Raw genomic sequence first — 15665 nt, forward strand, 5'->3', positions numbered from 1 at the left:
ATTCATAACAATTTTCATTCATAACAAATTTAAAAATTTTTTGTGCTTTTCTAAGTTTTACATATCATGGATTCATCTGGTTTTGCATCTTGAAGCCTCATATATACATGAAATTGCAACTTAAATTAATACATTTAATATAAAAAAGTAAGGAAGGTTAAGTTTGGGTGTAACCGAACATTACGTACTCAGTTGAGAGCTATGGTGGCAACATAAGGGAAAACCACCATGTAGGAAAATGAACCGAGGGTAACCCTGGAATATGTTTTTATGACATGTGTATCAAATGAAAGGTATTAAAGAGTATTTTAAGAGGGAGTGGGCCATAGTTCTATAGGTGGACGCCATTTAGGGATATCGCCATAAAGGTGGATCAGGGTTGACTCTAGAATTTGTTTGTACGATATGGGTATCAAATGAAAGCTGTTAATGAGTATTTTAAAAGGGAGTGATCCTTATTTACATAAGTGGACGCCGTTTCGAGATATCGCCATAAAGGTGGACCAGGGGTGACCCTAGAATTTGTTTGTACGATATGGGTATCAAATTAAAGGTATTAATGAGGGTTTTAAAAGGGAGTGGTGGTAGTTGTATAGGTGGTCGCCTTTTTCGAGATATCGGCATAAAGGTGTACCCGGGGTGACTCTAGAATGCGTTTGTACAATATGGGTCTCAAACGAAAGGTGTTAATGAGTATTTCAAAAGGGCGTGGGGTTTAGTTCTACAGGTGGACGGCTTTACGAGATAGCGCCATAAAGGTGGACCAGGGGTGACTCTAGAATGTGTTTGTACGATATGGGTATCAAATTAAAGGTATTAATGAAGGTTTTAAAAGGGAGTGGTGGTAGTTGTATAGGTGGTCGCCTTTTCGAGATATTGCCATAAAGGTGGACCAGGGGTGACTCTAGATTGCGTTTGTACAATATGGGTATCAAATGAAAGGTGTTAATGAGTATTTAAAAAGGGCGTGGGGCTTAGTTGTATAGGTGGACGCCTTTTCGAGATATCGCCATAAAAGTGGACCAGGGGTGACTCTAGAATGTGTTTGTATGATATGGGTATCAAATTAAAGTATTAATGAGGGTTTTAAAAGGGAGTGGTGGTAGTTGTATAGGTGGTCGCCTTTTCGAGATATCGGCATAAAGGTGGACCAGGGGTGAGTCTAGAATGTGTTTGTATGATATGGGTATCAAATTAAAGGTATTAATGAGGCTTTTAAAAGGGAGTGGCGGTAGTTGTATATGTGAAGGCGTTTTCCAGATATCGACCAAAATGTGGACCAGGGTGACCCAGAACATCATCTGTTGGATACCGCTAATTTATTTATATATATAATACCACGAACAGTATTCCTGTCAAGATTTCAAGTGTTTTTTATTTCGCCCTGCAGGACTTTTTCATTTCATTCTACTTAATATGGTAGGTGTCACACCCATTTTACAAAGTTTTTGCTAAAGCTATATTTTGTGTCAAGAAAATATATTCGTATTTGGTATAGAATCATGGCATTTTTTCGTTTTTCGTAATTTTCGATATCGAAAAAGTGGGCGTGGTCATAGTCCGATTTCGGCCATTTTTTATACCAACACAAAGTGAGTTCAGATAAGTACGTGAACTGAGTTTAGTAAAGATATATTGATTTTTGCTCAAGTTATCGTGTTAACGGCCGAGCGGAAGGACAGACGGCCGACTGTGTATAAAAACTGGGCGTGGCTTCAACCGATTTCGCCCTTTTTCACAGGAATAAGTTATCGTCCCAGAATCTTGGCCCCTATCAAACTTCACAAGGATTGGTAAATTTTTGTTCGACTTATGGCATTAAAAGTATCCTAAACAAATTAAATTAAAACGGGCGGAGCCACGCCCATTTTGAAATTTTCTTTTATTTTTGCATTTTGTTTCACCATATCATTACTGGAGTTGAATGTTGACATAATTTATATATATATACTGTAAAGATATTAAATTTTTTGTTAAAATTTTACTTAAAAAAATTTTTTTTTTAAAAGTGGGCGTGGTCGTTCTCCGATTTTGCTAATTTTTATTAAGCATACATATAGTAATAGGAGCAACGCTCCTGCCAAACTTCATCATGATATCTTCAACGACTGCCAAATTACAGCTTGTAAAACTTTTAAATTACCTTCTTTTAAAAGTGGGCGGTGCCACGCTTATTGTACAAAATTTTACTATTTTTCTATTTTGCGTCATAAGTTCAACTCACCTACCAAGGTTCATCGCTTTATTCGTCTTTGGTAATGAATTATCTCACTTTTTCGGTTTTTCGAAATTTTCGATATCGAAAAAGTGGGCGTGGTTATAGTCCGATATTGTTCATTTTAAATAGCGATCTGAGATGAGTGCTCAGGAACCTACATACCAAATTTCATCAGGATACCTCAAAATTTACTCAAGTTATCGTGTTAACGGACAGACGGACGGACGGACGGACATGGCTCAATCAAATTTTTTTTCGATCCTGATGATTTTGATATATGGAAGTCTATATCTATCTCGATTCCTTTATACCTGTACAACCAACCGTTATCCAATCAAAGTTAATATACTCTGTGAGCTCTGCTCAACTGAGTATAAAAAGAAGTAAATACTTTAATAATAACGTAAAAAATATATTAATTGCTTTGAAATATATTGCTGCAGCAGCTAACTTTATATTTGGACAATTCAGAAGTGTGTTATATTCATTTAAAATCTGAGTTGTTTCCATGGTTTCGAATAAAAAATTTGATTATTTGAATCAATTTAAGTCTACAACTTAAAGCTAAGTAGAAATTTTGATTATATTTACTCTTTTTTCAGATCAAGGATATTAAAAGGTGTCATGGAATCCGATTGCTGTCGTAATTGAATTTGAAAGTAATAAAGTAAAATAAAGTATGAACTTAAAAATGTAGGACTAGTAATTGAGTCAGACTTATTATTGTTCTAAGTCTAATCATTCAAGCAATAATTCTGCAACCCTTAGCAGGAGTATTGATTGGTTTCAAGTATAATTCCGACAGCAATCGGATCACGGCATACCTTATTATATATGTACATGAAATTGTAACTTAAATTAATACAGTTGATATAAAGAAAAGTAAGTATTTTAATAATAAATAACCTCGCCTTATTGGTTTTTATTTTCCAATTGAAATCTTTTCCAAGCGAACAGAAAATAATTTTAAGCTTTAGAAAAAACTCCAATTATTTGAATCAATTAAACCAACAACAGATTAGATTTACTCTTTTTTTTCAGATCAAGAATATTCAAAGGTGTCGTGGAATCCGATTGCTGCCGTAATTGATTTTTAAAGTAATAAAGTAAAGTAAAATATGAATTTAAAAATGTAGGACTAGTAATTGAGTCAGACTTATTATTGTTCTAAATCTAATCATTCAATCAATAATTCTGCAACCCTTAGCAGGAGTATTGATTGGTTTCAAATCTAATTCCAACAGCAATCGTATCACGACATACCTTATTATATATGTACATGAAATTGTAACTTAAATTATTACAGTTGATATAAAGAAAAGTATTTTAATAATAACATAAAAAATATATTAATTGCTTTGAGCTATATTACTTCAGCGTCGTCTAAGTGGCCAGCACTGTACATACCAAAATATTGTTATTTTACAATATATTATATTTATAATAAATAAATGTTTACAAAGCTTAAGCGTTTTTTGTTTTAAATTTACTGTCAAATTAAAATTTTAATAAATTTCACACTTCAAACGCCGCCGCTACAACCTACACTAAACCATTAAAAGAATGCGTAATCCTTTTTCATGCTCATACAAAAATTGTTTAAGCTTTCGCTGCGGCAGTCAAACGTTCTGTCGTGTTGTCGGTTATTAAATAGCCATTGATTGTTAATGTTCATGCAATAGCCATTGGTGGGAATTGAATTTCGTCATAAAGGCATGGTCCTGCGCAAGCACATCGCTAATCTGTGTTAGCAAAAGATATGATGACACTGTCTTCGATAGATAGCCGGACCAGCCGCTACTAGGAGAAGTAGAGATGATCGTTTGTGTCGGTGGCAGCAGTTTCCGTACAGTGTGATGAATGCTTCTCTGTCTTTTCCAATTGCTTGGCGGCAGCAATTTTTGCTGCTTGTAAAGCTTCAGCTGTAATGCAAATAAATAGATGGGTTAAAGTGGTTTTCGTATGTTTTTCAATAACTCACCGTTTAATGCAATCATCACAGCCTTTTATTTTAAATACGTGTACTGTTTCCGTATTTGAAGTGGCTCGTAAGAAATATCCATGTACCGAAAATACCAATGATGCTATACGCACACAACGCATTGTACCACGTTGAAACTCTTGCACACGCTGTCCATTCTTTACACATAATAATTGGTGAGAAATTTTGTGTTGATAAGCGACTTTTATGAGCTTTTATTGCAATGCTTGGCTTCAGTTTGGTTGTATTGAATATGAGTGGCTCACCGCTTATATTACTAATGGGATAAGCTAGACAGACCACAGATCCAGTTCGTTTGGTGCAATATTGATGTAACAATTTCATGTCTCGTATATCATGAATATGTATACTATCCGTCTAGTGCGTACAGCGAGCACAATTGATTGAGAGGCATTGATGTTGGATATGAGTTGAGGTTTACCTTGAGAGCTATCGGTACCCAAACATTTTTAACACAAAAAATTATGCAAATGTTGGAAATGTTCAGTTGGCACTGTTGAGAAAAAATATGGATCAATGAACACGAGTAAAAGTGAAAGATTTCTTTTACCTTTTGTTGTTATTGTTGGTGCTGTTGTTGCGCTTGCATGTAAGTTGGTGGTCTATTGGATATTGGTTGAGCATCTTGCTGAGAAGCATTATTTGGAGGAGCACCTAGTAGGTTAGCATTTACAAATGGTGTATTGGGTTGCGGAGCAGTCGGAGACGGTTGCTTCAATGGATAGGCCGCTCATAGAATTTGTTAACTGTTGGATGAAGAAAAGAGGAAAAATAAATATATGATTTACATCGTTTGATTTATTGGGCAAGCTTAAGTACATTATTGAAGTTTATTGAGGAAACAATTGTTGCTTCTAAATAGATTTGAGAAAAATATATTCAATTATCACACCTATTCAGATTTGCATGAACGTTTTATATTTACCTGCAAAAATTATATATATTCGACATTATTTCATGGTCCAAAATTACCACACATCTGCAGCTAATAATTATTTCTTATTTTTTAAATACCGCCTCTGTTTGCATCTGTTGTGGCTTAGGGTTATGCATTTGCTGAGGTCGTCCTTAAACGTTAATCGACCTAGCAGTTTGAAAATTTCTAGAAAATTTAAAAAAAAATCAGAATAGTCAAGTCATGTTATAAGTATGTTTTAAGACAAAAATTACCAAATAAAGCAACGTGCACTATTTTTAGCTTTGAGAGTGCTTTTTTATTATTTCCACCACTCCAGTTAAACAGATCGAGCACATCATCGCTAAATATCTGTTTTGCCACACCACAAAGATCGCCGGACGTGCCCTTGAGAGCGAAAAAATATGTAATCTACAAATAATGTTGCTATGAAGTAATATATAAAACTAAGAACAACGAGTATAAACACTATACACAATTTGTTAAAATTTAGTTTTAATAATCTTTAATTGACAAACCTACCTTTTTTTAAAACCTGTGTAGGTTTCCAAATGTTGTTGTGCTGCGGTTTTGGGGTTGAAAAATGTTGTTTTCTGGCTTCTGCTTTAGGAGTGGATATCGCCGGTGGCGAATTGAAGGAAACGTTATCCATATTTCTTCACCAGATATGTTTGGCGCAAATAAAAATAAAAACGAAAAGAAAATTGTTAGTGTAGTATATTCAGGTTCGTTTTGTTAATGGCCAGTTAACTATAACCGGCAGTTTATTTCAAGGATATGAAAAGGGCTGTTAATGTACAAATTCATGAAGGAGGTGGTGCAAGATTGGAATTAAATTAAAATTAGCTTGAAAAGGTATGCAAAAATATTTATATTCAATATTTTGTTTCGGACTTCGTAATGGCTGTTTACTTATACCGCTCGCATTTAATATACCAAGTGCAGGAAATGATTCGACAGGTTGGGAGAAGTAACTACATATTTGTTTAAAATTATAACCGATAGCTAGCTCTTCTCCTAATTCTATACGAATATCTGTCACTTTAAATGTTCCCGTGTCTCGATTATAACAAAATGAATCCTTTCTTTTTTCGGATTAATAATAAAACTGTCAAATTGAAATTTGTTTGTTCTATTAAGCTTTTTCTTTCTTCAAGGCGTAAATATAACTGCTGCAAAATGTCAGTGGGGGACTTTATAAGTTTCTTTAAATGCTGCCTATAATTTTCAAATTTGCAGGCTGAAAAAGAGTCTAAAGGACCAATTTCTTTTGCGCAATCTGCTAAAGGCAATAAGCCATGAATATTAAAACTAATTTTATAGTCCCCGTAAATATCTCCAAATAAATTTACAAATTCCGAGAATAATTGCAAATACGATTTTTCGGAGTAGAGAATGCGTATACTGGTATGTAATAGAAGAAAATGGTAGCACAAATCATCAGCAACACAATCCTTTAAAATAAATATTCCCGAGTACAATAAGAACTGTCTATATTCTGTAGACTTCCAAATTTTCATGTCATTAAAATTTCTGCAATTTCTCCCGAATTCAGACGGCACCCACGCAAAAACTAAATTAAACTTATCGTTCATAATACTAATGTTCGAGTTATTAACTAAAAGACCGAGTAACTTCTTAGCTACACCTAAATCCACGAGATGCATGGGATCTAGAGGAAACTGAGAAACCATTCCAAAATTAGCTGCTTCTAAAACATTTCCTTCTTCCCGAAAACTCAAACTGTGGTGTGCCTGATCTTTCCTATTTTTGAATGAAAAATCGGTTCTTAATACACTGGACTCTTTACAAAAACACACTGCTTTATTCAAAGTTTTCCCAACTTGACAAAACTTAGGGCAGCCATTATAGGCGTTATGGTTTTTAACCCCCGTAATAAAAGCTTGTGCGGGCGAGTCACAAATAAATAAACGAACATCAAACTTTTTCAAGACTGGATGCCCTAAACCGACTTTTAAACCATTTTTTCTTAACAAAACTACTTCGCTACAAAATTCTTTCATAAAATCATTTACGTTAAGGGGCTTTTGTTTCCCTGAGAAGCAGGCAATAGTAAAAAGGGGTTCTTTTGGAAAATCTACGATTGACCCAAGAATCGGCCACAAAACTTTTTTTGAGCTGTTAAACATGTTCAATCCATCTATTCCAACATCTATTACAACGCGTCTTTTTCATTCAAACATGGAAAAGATTTAGATTTAAAATACGCTTGAATACCAAAATACGCGAACTCTCCACCCGAAATATTTTTTACAGCCAAATTACTTATGCTTGTCTAGAACAAAGTTTGTGCACACAAAGGAAATTCATTGTAGCCCATTTTGCTTAAGGCTACAAGTAATTTACTTATATGCGATTGGCAAATGTTGCATTCCATTGCCCATGATTTCAATATTTGGAATTTGGTATCCAAACTTGGATGAAATTCGTTTTCATTTTCTGAGCTGGAGTCTGAATCAGAAAATTAAAGGAATTTTCTGGGCAAAAATTTAGCGTAATGGCGAAAGCTCCGCTGTTATCACTTTCCATCTCAGGAAATGTACATAAACGCTTATAATTTTCCGCGCTTTGCTCACACTCTTTCTTTTGTTTACGCGTTTAATTATAAAATGATAGCTTCTTCATAATATAGGTATATTTCCGCCTTACTCACCAGTTGTATGTTGTGAATAATACATTATTCCTATTCGTCACCAATAATGAAAATGATACTAAAAAGAAAAAGGGAACAGGAGACAATGATTTCAAGTTGTCTTTAAAAGAAAGATTGAAAAAAATGGTATTAACACTCGACGATGGTGCTATTGTTTATTCAAAAGATGTAAATGAACCCAGCGAAACCGCATTATCGTTTGTATTTTTGGATATACCACCTGAAGATTATTTGCCTGCATTATAAGAGCTGGATTCTTAGCTTGGCAAGCGCAAGGCACTAGCACAGAACGTCCGATTCCCAAGGCAGCCGGTGCTATGTAACCGCAATTCCTACATCTGCTATCATTGACCAAGCCTAATTTAAAGACATGTGACGCCAGAAGGCAAAAATTAACCTGAAGTAACTTCCCAATGACCCCAAAAAAGTCTAAAAATCATCCGGATGTGACACCAGAGGATCAACAGAGACGCACCAAAATAAAAAAAGTTTTATGTAGGGTGGCAACCCTGCAAAAATCGTGTGACCAAAAACGCACACAGCCACACGAATTTTCGACAGGGGTGACGATTTGGAATGAAAAATTGTGCAAATGAAATAGCATGCTGACAAATTTTGCTTTCCCACAATGTATCGTGCTCTCTCGCACCTATTATTTTCATAGGGATAGCAAAATACGTAATTTTTGCGTGCAAAAAAAATCCACCATTTCTAATTCAGCAGAGACAGCAAGACAAATCGATTTTTTGGTTAATTTTTTCAACCTGTATTTACTACATTTTGCAGAAATTAATATACGCATTCTTTAATATTTTTTGGTCTACTAAAGTGTGTTTTAGCAAAAAAACTCATATCAATGTGTGCATGTTTATAAAGAAAGAAAGTGAAATATGTAATTGCATAGTATAAATAATCGTGAGCAATTCTCATGCAGAATAGTAAATTTTGATTTCCACATACATACAAGAAAAAAATTCTTGTTACAATGCTTATATGGATCTACTTATAAAATACATACCATTAAGATTTATTATCCAAAATTGAAAAAAATGATTAGAAAATTCGGTGTAAAAAACGGCTATGTGTGCAATAAAATAGCCTGTCTTGTTGAGATACCCATCCATGGTCTCCATTAGTTATTGTGACGGAGGTGTGTTTGCAGCAGCAAAGTGACCCCAAACAGTGTAGGTCGTGGTGGTTCTTGTTCGTGGTCCGCAACAACTGGACCAGGTGGGGCAATGACGCCACATCCAGTTATACCAAGGTATATACCACAACAACAACCACCTCCCCAGGCTGGATATCATCGTTGACTTATAAAAAAACAGTGTCATGCATCTGTAATACATAAATATATTCGTCTTTTGAAACAGTTTCCACGATTCACTGTTCAACGAAAGCAGCAGCTCAGCGTATGCCACCACCACAAAAAAGTGGATGCACAGCAGTTTAAGGCCAAAATGGAAGTTGGGGAAATAGCTGAAAATAAGGTAAATATATGTTTCGCGTTATTAACAAAATCGCCCTAAATTTTATGAATTAACAGATCGCTACGAACGACAAAGCACCCAAACGTGTGATCAAAGAAAGCACTAGAGAAATTATTGCCGGCGGGGCCGTATTCTACAATCCAGTACAAGAATTTAATCGTGATTTAAGTATTTCAGTTCTTAATGTATACTCAAAGCGGTTGATAAGAGAGTGGGAAGCGGCGGCGCATAAAAATGCACAAAATACAAACGAAAGCAATGCTAATGACAAGAAACCATACACGGCTGGTGTAAAATACGACGATAGACTGCGAATATTGGAAGCGCTTGCTGCAACAGGTTTACGTAGCATACAATATGCAAAAGAAGTAGCAGGCGTGCGTGAAATTGTTGCAAATGATCTATCTAAGGTGGCAGTAGATTCCATTAGCGTAATTATGCGACACAATGGAGTGGAACATTTAATTGTTCCAAGCGAAGGGTATGCAATGTAGGTTTGATATACGAATCAATAGCTAGTGATTTAACTGTAATAATAATAAAATTCGCAATAGGACTCTCATGTACCTTTCAACTTCATATGAGAAGCGTTTCGATGTTATAGACCTAGATCCTTATGGTTGTCCGAACCGCTTTCTGGATGGCGCTATACAATCACTGACGAGTGGGGGTTTATTACTTGTAACTGCGACTGATATGGCTGTCCTGGCTGGCAATACGCCTGAAGCCTGCTATGCCAAATGTAGTTCTGTGCCTTTGCGTATGAAATGCTGCCATGAGATGGGATTGCGTATACTATTGCATTGCATTGAAACGCACGCTAATCGTTATGGAAAATATATTGAGCCACTTTTGAGCATTTCTGCCGATGTTTATATACGCGTATTTGTGCGTGTGCATAGTAGTCAAGCGAAGTGTAAATATAGCATGAGGTTGGTATACAGCATTTTGGCCTTTTACCACAATCCAATTACGTACCATATCTTTATATTATGAACACAGCAAACAATCAATGATATTTCAATGCACTGGTTGTGATACCTATACGATACAGCCTATGGGTATTGTTAAAAGCAAGATCTCAGATAAAGGCAATGCGGAAGTAAAATGCAGTATATATGCGGTATATATGCGGTAATATATACCTATTATTAAAAATTAATACAAACAATATTTTCAAAATTTTTTTCTCGATTTACGAACACATTTAGAAAGGCTAAAGCGCCTGCTAAAGAGCCGGTATCTTGCCAACGCTTTAGCTTGGGTTTAGAGGAGGATCTACAAACTTTGCTAGAAGCACGCGCAGCTCCTCGTGTAGCGAATATGGATCAACACGAAAGTAACGTTGCTGTTAGCGGAAATGCAATGAACAAAATATTTGAAATGGAGGATGATGAAAACAAATCCAACAATGCAAACACTATAAAGAGGATTCCTTATAATTTTTCAACGAAGGCATCTTGTGACGAAACTATATTCGAATGCCAACAGCAACGTACGTCTGATGAAAGTTTTATGGCTTTGGAAAAAATGTGTGATAAAACAGCATCCGATCCTGACAGCACACTATTTAAGTACATACATAGCGAGAAAAGGGATATGGTTATAGAAGATGCTAAAAAGCGCAGCGCCGATGGAAACTATTTTAAAACCCCTTGTAAACAAGGTATATATATAATAATATAATTTTAGAACTACTAGAAATAGATGAAGAAGCACAATCATTGCAACGTCTATTGCATGACTTATGCGTACAGGAGCAGCATTAATTGGATAATGAAACTCCTTTCAAAAGTATTGATGTAACACTCCTAGAAGATATTGAAGCGCCATCTAAAATGTGGGACTCCACAATAGTGGGCGGTACCACTTTACAAACTTCACCTTTGAAAATGGTGAGACTTCTCAGACCATCTACTATACTAGAGGAAAATTGCGAAGATCAGTCTAATAGTTCTTTGGGTGGTGATGATGTATCATCACACATAAGCTTTCAAAGCGCTCTAAAAGGCAGTGAAACTTCAGCGACAACAAGCTGTTATGAAACAGTACATAACACCACAGGCGCAAGTACACCCAAGAAAGTTTCACATTATACCCAAAGCGAGTCCTCCGAAGAATCGCATGAACTGGAAAAAAGTATAATATTGATAAACCTAGATAACACACTAGAGCCGCCAGCAAATGAGCATGCAACTGTGACTGAACTTATCACCAATGATAATAAAAATATGCATGGCAGTGAAACACTATCTTCCAGCGCGTCCTTTGATGATTCTTTAGGAGTAATTGAGTTGTCGGATGGTGAGTCAGATGAAACGGGCGGAAATTTAAACAAAAGTGTCTTTATTAAAGAGGAGAAAGAATAACAACAGAAGGAAATTGCAATAGAGCCAATAGCACGAAATGCGGAAAGCATGCTCAGTAATTACCATAACAAAAGTTCTATTGACTTTGAAGAATCATTTGAAAATGATAAAGAAAATCGTATTTTGTTCAATGAGAGTACCGAAAAATCATTGCACGTCAATGATACCATGGAAGAAGTTGAGGACATGATGAAAAAAGGTATGCAGTATATTGTAGCCGCTGAACCTACAACAAAACTGGGTAATATATCGCCAACCGTAAATGAAACCCAAATGGTGCTGAAACCATTACAGGAACGTGAAAAAACATTTACGTATTCGCCGAAAAAAGCAAAAAGCAACTGTGGCTCGCCAGCTAAAAAGTTGTATCAATGGAAAACCTACAGCTGTTGTAACAGGCACTAAAGGTATGCAGGCAAGAGTTTTTATTTTTATAATCATTTGTTGGAATAATCCTAAAGACCTTGTGAAGTCATACCATATCTCATTAAAGATGTTGATATTGTAGCGATAAAGACACTCGAAGGTTTTAGGGAGTGTTAACGATGTAGATGGTCTTTTTTGGATATAGATGCGTACACTCCGGTAACAAGCACTATTATCCCCAGTGCATTAGGCGGCTTGGAATATAGACGCGGCAGGTCTGCCTGTTGGAGGAGGCGACTAAAATACCAAATTGATTCAAGGAGTTGCCAGCGCAATATATAGATACTACAACCCAATTGTCAACTTCCCCTAAGCATGGTGCATCCTGTTTCTTTAACAACTGGAGCTCTGGCGACCTCATAGCTTTTGGGGTGAGAGGGCGGAATGGCCTTGAAGGATTCATGTTGCTATATCATGTTTGTCTGTTACTTTTAGCTCATCTTGATTGGATTGCCATTTGGAGGCGATAGTTTTGAGCATAGTAGAGAATGAGGGCATACCACAACTGCAAGTAATTAAAATAAAATCAACTTTAGCACTGGTTGTTGTTGTTGTTGTAACAGTGCTTCGCCCCATCCAATAGGTCTGACTAATCACAAATTGTCATCAATATCCTCTAACGGGAGTCCAAGGAAACTTGCTGCTTCAACAGGGGTGGACCATAAGGAAAGGGGTGCTAGCGGCGTTGGTTCCACTTTACAATTAAAGAGATGGTTGGTGTCATGTGGGGACACATTGCAAGCGGGGCATACATTTTTCTGTCGGGGTTGATTCTGGATAGGTAAGAGTTTAACCTGTTACAGTATCCAGAACAAAGTTGAGCTAGAGTGACTCGCTTTTCTCTGGGGAGTACGCGATCTTCCGAAAGTTTTGGGTACTGTTCTTTGAGTACTGGATTCACCGGGCAATTCCTAGCATAATGGTCCGACGCCTGTTTGTGGGGCAGCATTTTGGCAGGCCTGTATTTTCTTCCAGTGAGTAACCTTTAGGCTTGGCGACCATATCGGAGACGCGTACCATGCAAACGTCTATTTATATTTACCCCAAGTACTGCCGATTTATCGAATTATATTAAATGTTTGAAACAGCTCTGGATTTTCGTTACCAATATTCATGCTAGTGCATGCTCTCCAAGATGTAGATCCTGATCGAAAGTCACACCCAAAATTTTAAGGTGTAAGACAGTCGGTAGGGTAATGTCATATGGTCGACATTTGGCGCGGCCATGTTTTAAATAAGATCACCGATGATTTGGTTGGTTACAATATCAGGTTTCGCGAGGCGACAAAACTGGAGAGATTGGGGAGATAGCTGTTTATTTTATTACAAAGCTCATCGGTGTAGGAAACAATAGCATAGGCGTAGAAGCAATAGTGACTCCTGGTGGTAAAGGTAGCTATTGATATGTAGAAGTTAAGCAGAATTTTGAATATGAGTTTTTTTTAAGTTATTGCAAAAAAAAAACGTTGAGGATTTTTAATATCTTATCAGGTACCTTCGTACATGTTTCTAAGAATGAAGAATAAAACCTATTCAAACTCCGCTTTACTTTAACATACAATAATTTACCCCATTTTGACACAACTATAATTTTTTGATTTTATTAAATTTTATAAAATGTTTCTTCCTCTACAGTTCAATTTACTTATTAGATGGTAAAGATGACTTCGCATTATCTCCATCAGTAACTGTGACAAGGTGGCCACAGCGTGACTCGGAGCGTCTCTTCAATAGCTCTCTAGTGGTGATGGTGACAGCAGAAAAACCCAACTGTTTATAAATGTTACACTTCAAAAAGAATCAAAATATCTGGCATTGCAGTATTAATTTAAGTTGCAATTTCATGTACATATATAATAAGGGATGTGATACGATTTCTGTTGGAATTAGATTTGAAACCAATGAATACTCCTGCTAAGGGTTGCAGAATTATTGCTTGAATGATTAGATTTAGAACAATAATAAGTCTGACTCAATTACTAGTCCTACAATTTTAAATTCATATTTTACTTTACTTTATTACTTTCAAATTCAATTACGACAGCAATCGGATTTCACGACACCTTTGAATACTCTTGATCTGAAAAAAAAGAGTAAATCTAATCTGAATTTCTAATTAGCTTTAAGTTGTAGATTTAAATTGATTCAAATAATTGGAGTTTTTTCTATAGCTTAAAATTATTTTCTGTTCGCTTGGAACAGATTTCAATTGGAAAACGAAAACCAATTAAGCGAGTTTATTTGTTATTAAAATACTTACTTTTCTTTATACGAACTGTATTAATTTAAGTTACAATTTTATGTGCATATATAATAAGGGATGTCGTGATACGATTGCTGTCGGAATTAGATTTGAAACCAATCAGTACTCCTGCTAAGGGTTGTAGAATTATTGCTTGAATGATTAGATTTAGAACAATAATAAGTCTGACTCAATTAATAGTCGTACATTTTTAAGTTCTTCAATTACGACAGCAATCGGATTCCACGACACCTTTGAATATTCTTGATCTGAATTTCTACTAAGCTTTAAGTTGTAGATTATTCAAATAATTGGAGTTTTTTCTAAAGCGTAATATTATTTTTTTGCTCGCTTAGAAGAGATTTCAATTGGAAAACAAAAACCAATTAAGCGAGTTTATTTATTATTAAAGTTCTTCTCTTTTATATGAACTGTATTAATATAAGTTCCAATTTCCTGTACATATATAATAATATTGAAAATAATAAATATTGAAAATTCAATTTTTTAGTTCATATTTTATTCATATGGCTGCTCCAGGTAAAGTAAATCTGCAGGTAAAATTCACGTTATATGGCGGTTATATAGATGGTAAAACCGCAGTAAAATTGATTGTCAAATGACTCGAAAATGTAGAGTGAAATGACGGAAAAAGGACCGCCATTTGACGAGCATTGTGACGTGTGTGAGCAGCACAGTACTATGCTCACATCCTATAGGTGAGAGCCGAAAGCACGATCACATTAATAGGAACGAAACGGAAAATTTGGTCACAAAACCTAATCCGCCCATGCAAATGTGACTATGAATATAACCGCTGGGAAAAGTCACAATGACCGTAAAATGACTAGTCAAATTACGTGGAGCGTTTTTGCAGGGAAGCGTAAGCTTGCGTTGTATGATGTATGCACAGCAGACATATCAGAAGCTAATTAAAAAATTAACTTTAAAAATAAAATTTTGTTTTGCAAAATGAACTATGGATGTGAGATCACTGAAAGCAGGACCCAGACAGCATTTTTTGAAAATTTTGATCAAAAAATATTTAAATATCATACCCCAAGATGATTAAAAACCTTCAAATTTAAAAAAAAATTTCGGTTCGAACATATTTGATTATTCTTTTTGTTGGTTTTTATGAAATATTAAAATTTAGTCATTAAACGACTTCAAAAATGATTCCAAAAAGTGATCGAAAAATGCTTTTTAGTTTTTCATCATCAAAAGTATTCATAATGTGTATAAATTTAACTTTAAATATGAGAGAGACATATCCTCATTTAAAATATCCCTTTCAGATGAATATTTCGATAAGGTACTTGATTCCT

At 35.4% G+C, this 15665-nt stretch overlaps 2 pseudogenes; one reads left to right on the plus strand and one right to left on the minus strand.

Moving 5' to 3' along the window:
- Nucleotides 1-3882: 3882 nt before the first annotated feature.
- LOC137239502 (WD repeat domain phosphoinositide-interacting protein 1-like) lies at nucleotides 3883-4544 on the minus strand (annotated as a pseudogene).
- Nucleotides 4545-10683: 6139 nt separating this feature from the next.
- Nucleotides 10684-13875, plus strand: LOC137239505 (serine-rich adhesin for platelets-like; annotated as a pseudogene).
- The last annotated feature ends 1790 nt before the right edge of the window (nucleotides 13876-15665 follow it).

The sequence above is a fragment of the Eurosta solidaginis genome, chromosome 1, assembly GCF_040869045.1.
Source record: "Eurosta solidaginis isolate ZX-2024a chromosome 1, ASM4086904v1, whole genome shotgun sequence".
Lineage (NCBI taxonomy): Eukaryota > Metazoa > Arthropoda > Insecta > Diptera > Tephritidae > Eurosta > Eurosta solidaginis.